Raw genomic sequence first — 18,599 nt, forward strand, 5'->3', positions numbered from 1 at the left:
CAGAGTACTCCTGGGAGTGACAATGAGTCTTTGAGAATCAAGGGGAAATGACTGATGGATTTATAGGTGAGAGCAACAAGGAGGGTTAGTGCGTGCTGTGAAAAGAGCTAAGATTCAAACCTGGGGTGGGGAAGAGATGGCAAAGAGGCAGAATGTTCTGGAAGCAGGAATGAGAGGCAAAGAGGACTGCTAGCCCACCCAAAGGCCCAGAAGTAAAGGGCTCGAGGAGAAGAAAAATCTGTGACTTGACAGAACTGCAAGGAAAGCATCATCTTCAAGGGAGACCCAGTTGTTTTCACCTGGAGCCAGAGAGTAAGGGAACAATTAAAGAAGATATTGAGAATCTAGGACATTCTGCTAATGATAGACTTTAAATTTTAGAGAGTACAGTAGTAGGGTTTCAGGAATTATGGAGAGACCATGCATTCTAGCCTCAACCAAGTGCCAACACGCCTTACGACACAAATACAAATCTGTCTAAAACCTTGGGTTGAATGAAGCCCATACGGGAATTTGGATCTGCATGGAGTTCCCAGGCGGCACTAGTGGTAAAGAACCTGCCTGCCAATGCAGGAGGCATGAGGGACGTGGGTTCGATCCCTGGGTCAGGAAGATCCCCTGGAGAAGGAAATGGCAGCCCACTCCAGTATTCGTGCCTGGAGAATCCCAATGGTCAGAGGAGCCTGGCAGGCTGCAGTCCATGGGGTCACAAAGACTGGCTTGGACACAACTGAAGATTGGACACTGAAGCTACTTAGCATATACAGAAATTATGGAAATTAGTGTCTAGAAGGTAAAGGATGAGCTGGCTCAAGGCTTCTAGTTGACCTTTACAGGTGAAGGCCCACATACCAGTGCAAGTTATTTCTAGGCAATTCTGTGCCCCCTCTTACAAGGAGAAGGAAGAAAAAGCTAGGAACTTTTCAGCTCTGGCAGATTTATCACCTCACTCGGGTTTCTAAACCATCTTGAAACATCCCTGAGAGAAACAAAAGACAGATGCTGAGTTTGGGCTTCTAGGGAGTGTCTTGTTCTTATGTATTTTCTTTGTGTTCAGTAAAGTTTGTGAGATGATGCCAGTGGATTCAGTGGGCTTTACTTATTTATTTTTAGCCTTCCAATTAATTCTTAATTTTCATGAACTAAGGACTAACTTTGGCCATGACCTTTCATTTGTTCACAGCTCTGCTGGGACAGACACACACATACAAGAACCCTAGCAATATCCTCTGACCCCTGTCCTTAACACATATATTTTTTTTTCTTTTGATGAATTTTTATTTTTATTATTTTTTTTATTATAAATTTTTAAGCCATGGTTCAAAGATGATTCAGAAAAAGTAAGCAACAGACATGTTAATGTCCCAGATTAGGTCAGTTTCTCATTAACTACCCTAATGAAGTCCTGATTGGAACTGTTCATATGGTAAAGAGAGTTGTATTCTTTCTACAGAGAGGGCTTCTCAGAGAACATTCGATCAAAATTACTAAAGTCATATTGCATATTCTGTTCTTTATCTTTGGGGAACAGTGGCAGAATTTCAAGGAAATCCAAGAGAAAAACATACCAATTACTGTGCAAGCCCTCTTGAGCACCTTGGGCTTTGCAGGGTTTTCGTATCATTACTACTTGGGGGTAAAGTTATACAATTTCTGACCACTTTTTAACGATGAAAAGTTACCATAGTATGCCAAAGCATCATTTATCAATTCCTAAACTGACCAGTTAACCAGTGTGCTTCCAGCTGACACTGTCACTCTAAATTAATGTCTAACCACTGCAATTTGCAGAATATCTGCATATATTCCAAGTCAGAAAAGACAGGGTTTCCAAACTCTGGAGAAAAATCCTGTTCACATTAGTTTGAAAAAAAAAATAGGTTGAGGTTTTTCTTCAGTGGGAATTTAAGAGTGAGAGAGCCTCCAAATCCCTCTCTTTTCAGAATAACCTGAGTTTCTCTCCAGAGCACTTCCTTCTGGCTCCCTGCCCTAGGGGACCCCTCATTCTATGCCTACTCATCCTCCCCCTCGCTGAAAGCGAGGCCTTCCTTCTCCTCATCTCAGAAGACTGAGCAATCAGGTTCCAACAACAAAGCTCCCACATGGAATATTAGGAGTGAATTCTGATACCATTATAGCTCCCAAGTAGCAGTATTCCCAATCGCCATGCAGAACCAGCCTAATATCCAGGACACTCCGTTTACCAATTGCTTAATTATGGCCAAAGTATATAACTTCTGAGATATTAGTTTTCACATTTGTACTAGGGAGAGACCAATACCTCATGGCGTTGCTAGAATACTATAATCAGTTCCGAACTCCATGTAGGGCCTGGCATACTACAGATGCGCAAACGCAGTTGCTTTTATGAGCAGATCTCCCGGCATCACCTGCTGCTTCACGGGACGTTTGCATTGGACTACCGCTTTACCCCATCTGTGGATGCCCCCACGCGTTTTGTACTGGGATTAGATAATCTAGTATAGAAGGAGTTCATGTCATTGGCTACCCTTAAATACAATTTAACAAGGCATTGTTAAATTTTTGCCCTTTTTGCACACGTTTTCAAGAGCCCTGAGCCAGTTACCACTTACTGAATTTCAAAGGGTCTTGGTTTACCTATAATTGGTTATACTATTGTAACTATAAAGGGAGGTTAAATGTTATTAAAGAGACTCCGAAATACCACTAATTGAAAAAAATGTAATTCATGAAGAAGTCTAAGTGGTGTTCCTGATTTTGGTGGTGATGTTTGTAGCAGTAACTTAGATACGTAAGATCTTGTTGTTCTGCCCTTCTCTGCATCATCTGAGATATCTGTGAGGCAGATGGACATAAATCATAGAGAATCTCACACAGAAAGCTTTTATAGGAAAACTGTGTGTTATGCATCATTTCCACCTCCATTCCAATGGCTGACACTCATTTCCAAGGATGTATTTAAAAACTGCCAAAAATGAAAATAAAATTAAAAAGAAAAACTGAAAAGAGCCTGAAGAATATGGTACACTTAGATATCTAAAAGCAAAAGAGAAACAATTTTTTCACACAAAATAATATACAGAATGTGAATATAAATGTTTGGTGCACATTGGGGGAATAGCTCTTACCATTACCTTTTTTCTTGCTAATATTTCTGTTCCTTTTTAAATTACTCATCAATATTCCCCAGATGAGTTATGACCATTAAGGAAACACATAGAGTAGGAAAAGGCCGTAGGTCTATGCACATCTGTTTTAATTGTCTTGTTTCTGAAACTATCAAGTTCATCTCCTCACTCTTCAGTAGAAGTTCTGGCATCTTACCCCTTGCCCAGGTCAGCTATACCCTTCTATTACTTTATTCCTTTCTCATCATTTCATGCTAGGAATAGAAACACTAAATTTCAATACCAAGGTAGCAGCAAAAACATCATGGTGTTCTTGAAGAATAATATATACTATGATGAACTTTTAGACTTTTTATACACATATATATTTTTGGACTCCTTTTTAATTGACTGTTCTATGGGAAAGCTTTTTTTCCTATTAATGCATAAACTATTTTCTTGCAGTTTTTCGAATTCTTTCAAGCTTTCTTACACCAGGAGAAACCTTGGAAGCTCCTCTGCCCTTGAACACACCTTTTCAGTAATGACTGACCCCGTAAGAGGCAGGAGGCACTAGATCATGAGCTTTCTACAGATAGCAACAGCAGGAAAAATCACCAGAGAGGAATGGCAGGCAAAGGTTGAAATGGTTTAAGTGGACTAGAGTCAAATAAACACAACACATACCTCATGATTTCTATTATAAACTATATTCACAAATCCTTAAATCTGAAAGGTATGCTTTATTCGCAGGGGTCATTTATAGACCCCATATCTTTTAGTGATTCTTATATCTTATTTCAAGTTTGCTGGAATTTTCTGAGGTCATTCTGGGATTTTGTAAGAGCCCCACTATAGTCATCCTGAAATGTTGTACCACTTTGGAATACAGGCCATATGGAGTGGTTTTCCCCAACCCTCTACATAAGGCAGCCAATGTATATGACAACTGGTCAACATCATGTCAGCAATATATATAGCCACATTCATGTGGGTTTTTATGACCAGTTTACATTGTGTTTAAGCCAGGCTCTGAATCTCTTCCAATTCTAACCACATTAGAGAAAATACATTAACACAAACATAAAAGAGATCTGTTTTCACTTTGTCCATTTTCATTAAAGTTGGAAAACCCATAATCTTTCCATTTGATAGCTTATTTGGTAAATTAATGATGATTGAGGAGTGTGTTGGTTGGATATGTGTATAATTTCCCCCCTTTTGAGAATCTCTGCACTCACTCAATCTACTTTTTTTTTTTTTTTTTTTGAGATAAAATAAGAAGAGTAAATAATAACTCATTTTCAAGAAACACTATGGCCATCTAGGAAGCAGGGACTGTCTGGAGGCAAAGAAGGCAGATTTTGGATTGAACTAATCTGGGTACTGAGTCCAGTTCCATTATTTAGGAGCTCTGTGACGCGTTTGGGAAGTAAGGAGAAATGAGAGCAAGACTAACCTCAGGGAATGTGAAAAGATTAAGTGTGAAAATGCACATAAAGTGCTTGGCCCAATGGCTGGTATCTAGCAGGTATCCATCATCAGTGTCACTAACATCTTCATGTGCCAGGACTGAACCACAGGCTTTACACAACACTCCCTCCTGTAATCCACCAGAGGAAGTGAGGTTTTAACACTGTGTTGTAGGGGCATAAACTGAGACTCCTAGAATTGAGCTCCTTAAGCATAGAACTCATTTTTGTAGAAGAGTCACTTACTCAGCAGAGTCACGCCATTTTCATTCTGCTGCCCCATCCTCAGGGCACTGAATGATACTCCTAAGGGTATGAAATATGATTTTCTAAAATAGCTAGTGACATCATGCATGAGTTGAAAGTAACAAAGAAAAAAATAAATGAACACTTTTCTTTATCAGCTGCTCTATGCACATGGCTTTCTCTCACTGCTTTTGCCCCTATAGCCAATCTGTTTGTTAGGGAAACAGAAAGGTCCTGATGAAGGTTGTCTACGAGCCTTTGTTCAGTTCATGATATAACTATCGCTTATTTTTCTATACTTTTCTCCTAACCCTGAGAAGAATCCCTTAATCCAATATTAAAAATAAAGAAGAAATTAATTTTTTCAGTAACAAGTTCTCTGGCATTCACTGCAATAAACAACAATAGGATTATATATTTGGCTTATCATTTTGAAAAGAAAAACTATTATTAAACATTCAATCCTTAAAAATCGTAATTTAGTTTTGTGCTGCATTTAGAAAGATTATATGCAATTATTCACATATATATATTCATAGATTTCTATATTCACAGATACATATTTGATCTCAAATATTTGAAAAAGAGAAACCAGGCCAAAATATGTTCTTTTCCCTTTCTTTTTTACGTTAAGATTCTATTTTACTACAAAGCTGGAGAGCTGGAAATCACTATGCAGAGAGTTTGTCATGACCTCACTCTTTTCATGTTAAGCTAAGAAAAACGAAAATGTGAGAGAATTCAATAAAGATACTTATTATCTCTTTAATTCTGAAAACATTTGAGGATTTTCTTTTTCATTTGAGAATCAATGAAACAAATTATTGTGTGAGATCAGTGAATTATGTCAAAAAGCATACATACACATTTTTACTCGTTTTATTGATTTTACCTAGAAAACGTCATCATGTCACCCACTTAGTTGGTTCCTAAGTGAGAAAAACTTGGTCACACCACATAATTAAATTAAAACTAGCATTTCTGAACCCAGATTTCATTTTAATTTGAACAACAGGTGATTATAATGCTTCCCAGTATTTCCTATGCTTCATGTTCACACATGCTTGTCAAGCAAGTGTAATATAAAACATCTCTTCCTAATGACTCCTGCTTCCTGTGAGAGGCTCAGTTCAAAACTTATAAATATTTGGAGGATGAGGCAGAACAGCAGACTTATCAGTTTTAATTTGTCACTCCACAGCTTGCCTCCATATTAAGCCCTCAAGTCCAGAGATGGTCCATAACTTTGAGATTAGCTAAGCCTATGAGATAATGCATCCTACTTCTTTGGTGTGCTGCCAGAGATTTATAAATGTTGATCAATGCTTAAGTTTTCTTCAGGATACTTCTGCAATCAGTCTGCAGAGATTTGAATAGAAACTGCCCAGCCTTAAGAAAGGAAAAAAAATCCTCACCCAGATAAATAAAAATATAGGGAAAATAGCTAAATAAAATATATAAGAGCTAAGTCCAAATAGAGAAGGTAGACTTCTTGGAAGGAAACATAGAAGTATAAAGTAAGAAGAATTTCAAACACTATGTGTTTCTACTTTATCCTTTCAACAATGAAAACATAAACTCAACAGAGACTTTCACGAGGTCACTGGAATATTTGAGTTGAAGTCAACTCGAAATCCAGCAGTCATTGCATTTCATCAGGAAGCCTTACTCAGTAAAGTCCCTCACTCAGAGGGTTGCTGGAAGCACACGGGACTCCAGGAGGCTGGGCATCTGTACTTTTTTTTTTTTTAAACAGAACTTAGTAAAAGGACAGAGAAGCACAAACCCACAAAAGGATTCTTATTAGTGAATAGATGACTAATCACTGGGTCTTTTCCACTTTTAATTTGAGAGGTTTATGATTCATAAGCCTGATGTGAGAGGCCACTCTCAGCATGAAAATGTCTGAGGAACCAGGGACAAAGTGAAAAGAGGGAAAAGGATGATGATTAAGCCCACAGAATCAGATATGGCAGAGTTAACCAGAAAATCTTTGTCCAAGACCTACAAGATCGCCATGCAGAGGTGAGGCAGCAGCTAAGGTTGTCTGTGCCCGTTTGCCCCCTTGGTACCCTCATTTTTATAGAATGAGAAAGGCAGAGATGGGGAAGCAGAAGAACAGAGTTGGCTCAGGCACTCTGCCTGTAATATCTTAAAAAATTCCAAAGTTCCCATGGAGCAAAGATGAACTATCTGTGACCACATGAATTATAAAAACAATTCTAGCAGGGAGTACAAACTTGTATTTAGTCCATATGTATCCTTTGGTGGGGGGCGGGGTGGGGGGGGGCAGTTAGTGTTCCATTGAGACTAGCAGGGGAAAAAATATCTATTTATGAACTAAAAAGTTCCAGAGTTCTGTGGATATATTCATGGGACCCTCTGACTAAACATGTACTGCATTCACTTACATATGATCAGTCAGGTTCTACAAAATTGTGTAATCAGATTATATATATTTGTACACTAAAAATTCTAGACTGTATTTATGAATTGTTATGTACCTCCCAGAAATACCTATGGCAATATATTGGCAGAGGAAATCCCTGTACTATATTAATGTGTGTGAGAGCTTAGTCGCTCAGTCATGTCTGACTCTTTGCGACCCCATGGACTGTAGCCTGCCAGGCCCCTCTGTCCATGGAATTCTCCAGGCAAGAATACTGGAGTGGGTGGCCATGCCCTCCTCCAGGGAATCTTCCCAACCCAGGGATCAAACCCAGGTCTCCCTCATTGCAGGCGGATTCTTTGCCATCTGAGCCACCAAGCAAGCCCAAGAATACTGGAGTGGGTAGACTCTCCCTTCTCCAGGGCATCTTCCTGACCCAGGAATCATACTGGGGTCTCCTGCATTGCAGCTATATTCTTTAGAAGCTGAGCTGCCAATTAAGCCCCCAGTATATTAAAACATCGGAGAAGGCAATGGCACCCCACTCCAGTACTTTTGCCTAGAAAATCCCATGGACAGAGGAGCCTGGTAGGCTGCAGTCCATGGGGTCGCTAGAGTCGGACATGACTGAGCGACTTCACTTTCACTTTTCGCTTTCATGCATTGGAGAAGGAAATGGCAACCCACTCCAGTGTTCTTGCCTGGAGAATCCCAGGGACGGGGGAGCCTGGTGGGCTGCTGTCTATGGGGTCACACAGAGTCGGACACGACTGAAGTGACTTAGCAGCAGCAGCAGCAGCAGCATATTAAAACATGATGGGAATTTTTGATTAGGCAAGAAAACAAGAAGAGAAAATTTATGTGATATGTCCACATTTGGACAGTAATTCCTCATTATAGGCTTTTTAATATATTTTATACATAATTCTTCAATATATTAAGATATAGATTCAGTGCATGTACATGCTAAGTCACTTCAGTCGTGTCCGACTCTGTGTAACGCTATGGACTGCAGCCCATCAGGCTCCTCTGTCCATGGGGATTCTCCAGGCAAGAATACTGGAGTGGGTTGCCATGCTCTCCTCCAGGGAACCTTCTCGACCCAGGGATCAAACCCGTGTTTCTCAATGTCTCCTGTATTGGCAGGTGGGTTCTTTACCACAAGCACCACCTCAGAGACCCATAGATTCAGGACAGTTCTCCAAGTCTTTACCTGATTCCAAGTTGGCTGAGGAAAACATCACTTATGGTATAGTTTCCCATATCAGAATCCCCATGTGCCTTAGATATGGAAAATCTAATTCAGCAGAGCCATAACAAGGCTAGAAATGCATGTTTTTAAAAAAGTCTTAGAAAGCCAAATAATCAGCCATATAGTTAAGTTTAAGAACCTCTGATTCCCAGCATCATCAATTTCCCTTTGCACAAATTCCAAACATAAAATTCTCGAACCTTAAACTTCTCTAAATCTAAAAATTCTCTAAATCCTAAAATTCTCTAACCTAGAACTGTCCTTAAGAACCGAAGATCTAAAGTCATGTGACAGGGTAGATACTCTGAAGCACCAGTGCCAGCCGAAACATTTGGGTGAAGGCAATTGAGAGTCAGTTCTCCAAGCCAGCATATCAGTCTCATCAAGGGCAGCCATGATGTCTCATTTGCATCCCCAGGTTCTAGCACAAGGCTTGACGCTCCTGAAAAACTCCTTGATGAATGAAAGTCACACACTTGTGGGGGACGGTGGACAACAGACATTTTGTAGTATCTATGTAACTGAGAGGAGATGATGACCAGAAAGGAAAAAGAACTAGGGGAGGTATGTTAGGTCTAGATGTGTACCATCCACTTTCACACTGCTTGAGGTTTGAACCAAAACTTAGATGGTTAAGGACATGGAGGTTGGAGAGCTGTCCTTTGCTGGACTTAAATACATGAATGAGTGGCTATAGTGTTTATTCCTCGTCTTTCTTCACATTGTCAGGTTATATATACATGCTTACTGATCCTTTTGCCTCACCATTAGTAAGAGATAAAGGTACCTATTTTCTAAGAATTCAAAGATGAGGATGCTGATTGCAAATGGAACACAGCAAGTGGTAGGACCTCTGTGCCATGTGGTCATTCTGGTGAAGAGTGGGATGCTCGAGCTCTGCGATGCCAAGGTTTTTGTTTTTTAAATAATGATGATTTATACATAGAAACCACTGCCCTTTTATGTCTAAGTCTTAAAGGAGAGGATAAGGGAAATCCAAGAAGGATACCACCTGAGACAACATGAGCTAAGTCTTTATTAAACATAACTTGACATTAACTGGCACCTAATTTCCTCTCAAATGTCAGATTACAAAGATTTTATTGTGTGTGTACCCCATGTCTATACGGTAATGAGGTGGGGTTTTTACATGGTTTATGGAAAGCAGTTCTCACTATTTTATAGCCACTTCCCACCCTTTTCCCTATTCTCAGCAGTAAATTCTCTTTCTTTTAATTTCTATATCCCTACCTCAATTTCTAATCTCTATCAGGTCAACAATTTGCTAAACGTTCAATAAGTCCAACTTCAAGTTTTTCTCTCCATTTTCATCTTTTATCTGCCAGAATTTACCACTCATTAGCTTAAAAAGGAGAAAGTACATTATTTTTGTTGAGATTTACATTTAGCTGTTTATCTATTGCATGGACAAGAAAGTTAAATCATGAAGAAACTAGGATGAATATTCTAGATTAATAAGCAGTTCATCAGCAAAGAAAGCAGAAAAAAAGAAAACAAACCTTGTATAGAACATTTTAAGAAATTATGTGTAAAAACTTAATTTTTACAAGCAAATTATTTGGGTGAGTAATCATTTGGTTGGGAAGAAATTGTGGTGTTCTCAAACCATCAGGAGTAGAATAATCTACAACCAGTAGGTTTAGAAATATGAAGATTTGTTTGCGGGAAAAAGTACAAATATGTTATCAATTAGAACCATAGCATAGGCTTTTTCTCTTGGAAGGGGAGATTTTGGATTGTAACATGCAGTTTTATGGTGTTTCTCCCCTTAGATTTGGAGTTTAAATAATCTCAAAAGAAAAGTTTTCTAGTTTCCACAGTCCATGGGAGGCTTGTGTTTCTACACTCTTGTTCATACACTAGAAATTCTGTTATATTAGTCTCCATCCCTCCCTGGGGAGCAGATGATGCCTCTTCATCCCTTGCAGAGCTGGCCTCAAATGGTAATGAAACCCACTGAGGAATGCAGGAAAAACGGAAAAGAAAGAACCAGGTTAAATGATACCCCAACTGCTAAATCTCAATTATGTCAGCTGCTTGAGAAACATGTGTGTATGCATTTCCCCCCAAAATCCTAAAGTCTCTGTTCTTTCAGTTTCTCAATGTTTTTCATGTCCCCTTAAACAAAAGCCTACCACCAAGGCTATACACCCATCTAAATCATCCTGCATAGACCACATGACATTCAGAGATAGGGTTTTAAAGACACTGAGCCCCTGTTTGGAAATGAAAAGTAAGTAAGTATTGTAAAATTGCTCAGCAAAATCAGTTTGCTGGGAGTGATTTGGAAGGTCAGAAGAAATTCTTTTTTTTTTTTTTTTTTCTGTTGCAGCTGCTTAAACACTGACTAGAAATTAAGACTTTGGAACAGCTTTTTTGCTTTATGGCCATGATGCAACTCAGTGGTTTCAAACTTTTTACCAAGGACAAGCCAATCCTGAAAATAGGTCTGTTTTCCACTAGTTCTTTAGAAAAGAAAATGTTTAGCTTTCCCCAATCTGTCAATCTTGTGGTAAGGAAATGCCACCGGGGTACCTTTAATAAGAATCTGGGCTCAGAAACAGCTGTACAAATCATAAAATGAGTTTTTTTTCCCTTTTAATCCAACTGGCATTCAAGTCAATGGACATTTTCAGAGATGGAATATAAAGCAAACTCAGTCTGAAACCCAACCTGGAGAAGAGACACACACCACCATGACAATGTGATTAGAAGTGGACATTCTGATCAATGATACTGGAAGAAAATGAGGGATAGTTATTTATGATACATTTATGATACTGTAAGCAAAGACTCTCCTAGGGCTGTCTACCAACAAGTACATAGTAAAGCAAATTGATGCAAAAGAACAAGGTCTCTTGAAAAGGAAGAAAAACGCCCTTGAGAGATGATATGAAGAATACTGCTCTTTCATAAATTAATATTCTCTCCCTGGCAGTGTTAAATGAAAGAAAGACTAAATCCCCACATGAGAAGCTGAATAAAAGCTTCCTAGGACGCACAGTGTCGGACACGACTGAAGCGACTTAGCAGCAGCAGCAGCAGTGCACAGCAATACGGGGAATCCCTGAAATCCATTTCAACCCAGCGTGACAGAGACTGGCGGATCATTTCCTTCACCTTCACACTCACCCCTCCCTGCCAAAGAAACCATTTTGTTGTTAGACTTCACCCTATTAAAATCTAATATTATCTTACTTGGTATCTGCCTTTGCTGCTCTTAAGGGTATAGACTCCTTTCTTCACACACCAATCAGAGGGAAAGCACTGCAGACAGAAGGCAGAGCCCCAGCTGCCCTGGTAGCAACACAGGATGTGACCCTTGATTTAATTGTGCAGGGTAATGTGTCCCCCAACTAGGTTCTGAAAGCTCTGGTTTAAGAATATCTGATATGAGGCTGATCTCCTCTCCTGCTTCTCTTCCTTCCTCTGTGAAAAAGAATACAGGTCAGGGGAGGAGATAAAACACTCAGGTCTAGGATAGACTTTTCCATTTAAATTGGTTCAATATGTTCTGAGCATCTCACCTTGTACCTTACAGAGAGATTGTGGGGGGAAAAAAAGAAAAGAAAAAAGAATACTGAACCCGGCTTCCTTACTGTAACAATTTCAGAGAAGCACATAGCAAAATCTTGTTACAGGTAAGTTATTATGAAGCCATTTCTCCAAAGGTTTCCATTTCTAAAGAGCTCTGCATGGCATTGGAGGATGACATCTAGAGGAAAGGAATTCTGTGGTGATGACCCAGGGCATAACCCAGGGGGTTGGAGAATTAGCTAAGAATCTGGCTGGTAGCAGGCAAAGAGGAAAGGTTCAGATTGCTAAACTTATAGCTGTTGGAAAAGTAACAGTTGGTGAGAAAACCCTCAAGTCATTAGGACAGAAAGAATCAACAAATTCTCTGGTAGAAAGGCTTTCTAGCGCACAACAAGTAGATACATGGAAAGGGAAATGCATGTATATCACTGGCCTTCCCTTTTCTTTCTTATCCTTTTCCTCAGTACTTGGGACCATTGAATATCATTCAGCAATCAACATTTAAAAAGAACCAATTATTAGGGAGGCACAGAACAAGACCTTCATCCCACAAAGTCAATCAAGGCATGATTTCTAACTACTACACCACACCAAAATCCTTCAATGCAGTACTGCCTGTTTGGCTTTGAATCTATCAGCAGTTGCACAATAGTTGATGTAATCTTTCAAGGCCTAACTTTTCTGAGTGCTCCCTCAGTTCAGTTCAGTTCCGTCGCTCAAGTCGTGTCTGATTCTTTGTGACCCCACGAACCGCAGCATGCCAGGCCTCCCTGTCCATCACCAACTCCCGGAGTTCACTCAAATTCACCTCCATCGAGTTGGTGATGCCATCCAGCCATCTCATCCTCTGTCATCCCCTTTTCCTCCTGCCCCCAATCCCTCCCAGCATCAGAGTCTTTTCCAATGAGTCAACTCTTCGCATGAGGTGGCCAAAGTACTGGAGTTTCAGCTTTAGCATCATTCCTTCCAAAGAATACCCAGGGCTGATCTCCTTCAGAATGGACTGGTTGAATCTCCTTGCAGTCCAAGGGACTCTCAAGAGTCTTCTCCAACACCACAGTTCAAAAGCATCGATTCTTTGGCACTCAGCTTTCTTCACAGTCCAACTCTCACATCCATACATGACCACAGGAAAAATCATAGCCTTGTCTAGACGGACCTTTGTTGGCAAAGTAATGTCTCTGCTTTTGAATATGCTATCTAGGCTGGTCATGACTTTCCTTCCAAGGAGTAAGCGTCTTTTAATTTCATGGCTGCAGTCACCATCTGCAGTGATTTTGGAGCCCAAAAAAATAAAGTCTCACACTGTTTCCACTGTTTCCCCACCTATTTCCCATGAAGTGATGGGACCAGATGCCATGATCTTCGTTTTCTGAATGTTGAGCTTTAAGCCAACTTTTTCACTCTCCTCTTTCACTTTCATCAAGAGGCTCTTTAGTTCCTTTTCACTTTCTGCATAAGGGTGGTGTCATCTGCATATCTGAGGTTATTGATATTTCTTCTGGCAATCTTGATTCCAGCTTGTGCTTCCTCTAGCCCAGCGTTTCTCATGATGTATTCTGCGTATAGGTTAAATAAGCAGGGTGACAGTATACACCCTTTATGTACTCCTTTTCCTATTTGGAACCAGTCTGTTGTTCCATGTCCAGTTCTAACTGTTGCTTCCTGACCTGCATATAGGTTTCTCAAGAGGCAGGTCAGGTGGTCTGATATTCCCATCTCTTTCAGAATTTTCTACAGTTTATTGTGATCCCCACAATCAAAGGCTATGTGTCAACAACTCTTCTAGGCACTTAAATTTGTCTCCTAGTTATAATCTTCCCAGGTAGCACTATGAGTTAAATATCTACCACCATTTCACTGATGATGATGAACCAGATTCTGAGCAATGAAATAATTTGCCCAAAGTTACTTATGATGGCAGAACTGAGGTTTAGGAGCATTTATGACTCAAAACTATTGTCTATTAACACTCAGGTGTTGGTAAATCTTTATTTAGGTAGTTTATACAACTCAGGGTTTGAATCTATGGTCAACATTCTCCTCCCAGACCATGTAATGCAGAAACGAAAATATCAGGAAAAATGATCATAAAGTGTGCATCTTTCTCATTGAGGAAAATGCTCAAATTGGACACAGACTCACTTGGAATACCTAAGTGTATTCTCTCATCTCCATCCTATGGGAGATGTGTCTCTGCCCATCTGGGTACCAGAGAGAAAGGCTGTGGCTAGCTGGAAGCATTATGACCCTAGGGGAGTCTGCAATGCTATTATATCAAGGTATAATACTATCATTATTATACTTTCTGATTAGGGCAAAGATTTAGCTCACCACTTACTCATGTGTTAGACAATATTAGCAAAGTTCAGCGTGAATCAAGAGAATAAATCAAAATTAATTTAGCTTGCTACTAAACGGTCCACCAACTTCCTGTAATTATTAAAGAAAAAAGCCATACACTATTCATATCATAGGTTTCAACTTTGAATGTGGTAAGTGTTTCTGTTTATTATTTTATCCCTCTAAGTGTCCATTTTTCTCTCCATACATATTAATCTATATTTTAGAAATAAATAAACACACTGGTTTATTAACTTTAACAAAACTAATAATAAAATAAATTATTCACAGATTCTTAACATTTTTGACTCAACAGTTTCTTTATTTTGTTTAACTGAAAATAGATTAAGTATAAAATACATGAGCATTTTTAGTTCTTTCTAGACTTCCCTGATGGCTCAGATGGTAAAAAATCTGCCTGCAATGCCAGAGACCTGGGTTCTATCCTTGGTTTGGGAAGATTCCCTGGAGAAGGGAAGGGCAACCCACTCCAGTATTCCTGCCTGGAGAATCCCCATGGACAGAGGAGCCTAGTGGGCTACAGTCCACGGGCTCACACAAAGTCAGACATGACTAAGTGACTAAGCACACGGTTCTTATACTCTATTTCAAAATACTATATATACTATTGCATATGAATCTTCTCTTAGGTTTATGCAAATATTCACTTGATGCCAGTTATGTATTTATTCTTGGAGAGAGGTTTGATAAACAACCACTAAATAACCGGGAATAGACATAGCATTCAGGTGGAGTGGCATTATAAGTCACATAGTGGAGTACTGGCCTTTATTATTAGCCCTCAAAAACTGTTATAGAGGTAGGAGGGGGGCATAGAAGCAGAGAAAACTATATTTATGCATTTAATGCTTTTTATTAAACATTTACTACGAAAGAAACATATTCCAAGCAGAAAGAAAAGCAACTTGACAAGGTCTATTTTAACTTATGAGCATGTAACAAGATCAGTGTGGCTAGAGCTATGTGTGCTGGGGTTAAGTAGTAGAAGATGAGATCAAATGGAACAGATCAGTTAAATCGTGTAGTGCATTGGGTGTTCAGCAAGGTCACTGAATTTCATTATATTAGTTAAATGGGAACCCAGTAGAGGATACCTATCAGAGGGATTTCATGAGCTGAGAATCCCATACTATCTGGACTTGCTTCTTCTCTCTTCATGGATATTACTCATCTATGAGCTGAATCGTTACAGGCAATATATATTCTGGATTCCCTTTACAAGACCATGAATAGAGGTTCTGACTAGGTCCACTTATGGAATACTTAAAAAGAAAAATCTGATAACCAGAGAGGGGTGTGGGGCCGGTTGGAGGGAGGCTGGGCCAAAAATCAGAAGTAGGTAAGTCTTTTGCATTGCCCAGGAATGGATGGATAATATAGGGAGGGGAGCCAAGTGACAAACTAGAAGTGGGAAGCTAGTACCGTGGCAGGAGCCGAGGGACAGGCAACAAACCAGGATCAAAGATAATTCTAGGGGTTCCCTGGTGGTCCAGTGGCTGACTTGGTGCTCCTAGTACAAGGGGCCCAGGTTCAATTCCAGGTCAGAGAGCTAGATCCCACGTGCTGTGACTAAACATCCCACTCTGGTGCAGGCAAATAAATAAGTAGAATAAAAAATACATATATATTCTAAAACCAACACCAGTTATTGCCAGTAGCTTCATGGGGTTCAAATTAAATTCTCTAAATAAATCACAGCCTGCCACTGCAAGAAGCATGTTTAACATGAGAAGAATCAAACTTTTGTCAAAATTCTGCAAATAATTCCTTCTTTTGATATCTTTGAGTTGTATTCACTTTAATGTTATCTTTAAAGAAAATCTGCCTTTTTTCAATTAAGGAAACTCTAGAGAATTTAAGCCAAAAACATGTAATGCATAAGGGGTAATTCAATTATTAAATATTTTATCAACTGTTTTGACTCTCAATCCAGTGACCTTTACTTGTTCGTGTTTGATGATAGTCGAAGAGAAGGCATCTGTGAATAGTTGGATTCTTTTGGCAATAAATCTGCCACTTAGTTGAGGACTTTTTGGCTAGGTGTTTAATATAGATCAAAGGAGCTTAAAGCCAAATCTGTGAAATAATTGGATAATTCTGCTTATAATTAAATTCAAGATATGACTATAAAATCATAGACTTGTTTCTTTGTTTCCTATTTACAAATTTGAAGTGACATAATTAAAGATAAGTATTAAAATTTCTGTTTAACCTCAGGCCTGGCTTTATTCATAATTAAAAAGAATAAGAACAATTATTATATATAAAGAACATGTAATAACTAGTTGCTGAAAAGTATGTTGCTAGAGAAGCCAAAATTTTCTTCCCTGTGGCCATATAAAAATTATATAATCAAGCAGATAGGAGGAATGGAATGTTTGTCAAGAAATGAGTAACTATATGCAATTAGCTTTGTGGAATAACAACAGTAGGTGAGCAGAAAGAGGAGCTAGGTTAGAGTGTCACTGAGTCACAGACTGTAATGGACAACAAAGAATATGTAAGATTTAACAAAAGTATCTTCTAAATATTTAGAGAGTCTACATCAATTGTTCTCAACAAGGGAGAACCTTGTATCCCATCCTCCCCCAGGAGACTTTTGATAACACTTGGAAATTTCTTTATTGTCCTAATTGGGCTTCCCTGGTGGCACAAAGGGTAAAGAATCTGCCTGTAATGTGTGAGACTGAAGTTCAGTCTCTGGGTTGGGAAGATCCCCTGCAGAGGAAATGGCAACCCACTCCAGTGTTCTTGCCTGGAAAATTCCATGGACAGAAGAGCCTGGCAGGCCCCAGTCCATGGAGTTGCAAAGTGTCAGACACGACTGAGTAACTCACACTTTCACTGCTATCTTATGGGTAGAGCCAGGGATGCTGCTAAATATTCTATAATGCACAAATATTCTAAATAAACAAAAATTCATCCAGTTCAAAATTTTAATAGTGCTGAGGCTGAGAAACACTGATGTAAAGGAAAATTTTTATTGTGAAACCACTTTGAGGTTCACTTTGAGGTTTCACAATTATTCTTTGCTAAATGAATTGTAACCAAGAAATCCGTGGTAGATGATGCCATAGTGAAAGTGAAGTAAAGTCACTCAGTTGTGTCCAAGTCTTTGCTACCCTGCGGAGTATAGCCCACCAGTTCCTCTGTCCATGGGATTTTCAGGCAAGAATACTGGAGTAGGTTGCCATTTCCTTCTCCAAGGGATCTTCCCAACCCAGGGATTGAACCCAGCTCTCCCACGTTGCAGGCAGATGCTTTAACCTCTGAGCTACCTAAGCCAGGGCTAAATGATGTTGGAGAGTTTGGAGGCAGTTTGAGTCACAATCAGTAGAAAAGGAGATAAGAAGAAAGTGAGAGATGTCTACAGTGGAATACTATATCACACTTAGAAGAAACAAATTAAACATATGAACAGTGAGAGAGTCATTTCCTAGGCAGGTTGATAGGGAGTCTAGGGGTCTCCAAGGAGAGAGGGGTCTGGAATTCTCAAGGAGGAAAAAAGGACAAACTTTTTTTCTTTCTCCACATTCCTTAGGATTATATACCAATAATGTATCCTGCCTAAGGACAGTCTTTGGATTAAACCTTCTGTTATCTTAAAATGTTAATTATGGGAGTAGACCTGGTCTTTACAAGGATGTATCTTGCCTGAGGACAGTGTTATCTTAAAATGTAAATTATGAGAGTAGACCTGGTCTTTACAAGGATGTATCTTGCCTGAGGACAGTGTTACCTTAAAATGTAAATTATGGGAGTAGGTCTGATGAGGTCTTTACAATCTCCAGACATTCTTTGGATTATTAGAGAGTATATAACTTCATTGTCAACACTAGCAAGGGGGTACTCTTTCTGCCCCCTTCTGATGCCTATGTCAGAAGCTTTCTCTGTCTCCTTTATACTTTAATAAAACTTTATTACACAAAAGCTCCGAGCGATCAAGCCTTGTCTCTGGCCCCGGATTGAATTCTTCTCCTCCGGGGGCCAAGAATCCCGGTGTATTCATGTGATTCAACAACAACCTTTCAACAGCACTATCCAAAAACAACACTGATGAAAAATCAAGAAGCAGAATGAAACACCTATCAAAATATACTTTTGATAAACACAAAACAATACAGTTTATGAAAACACCAATACACAAAAAGACACTTATTAAACTTCCAGACATCATATCCTGTCTGGAGAAAGAAGATAAAGGGTTATGGAAGGAAGAGAAATGATCA

The sequence above is a fragment of the Bos indicus x Bos taurus genome, chromosome 7, assembly GCF_003369695.1.
Source record: "Bos indicus x Bos taurus breed Angus x Brahman F1 hybrid chromosome 7, Bos_hybrid_MaternalHap_v2.0, whole genome shotgun sequence".
Taxonomy (NCBI): Eukaryota; Metazoa; Chordata; class Mammalia; order Artiodactyla; family Bovidae; genus Bos; species Bos indicus x Bos taurus.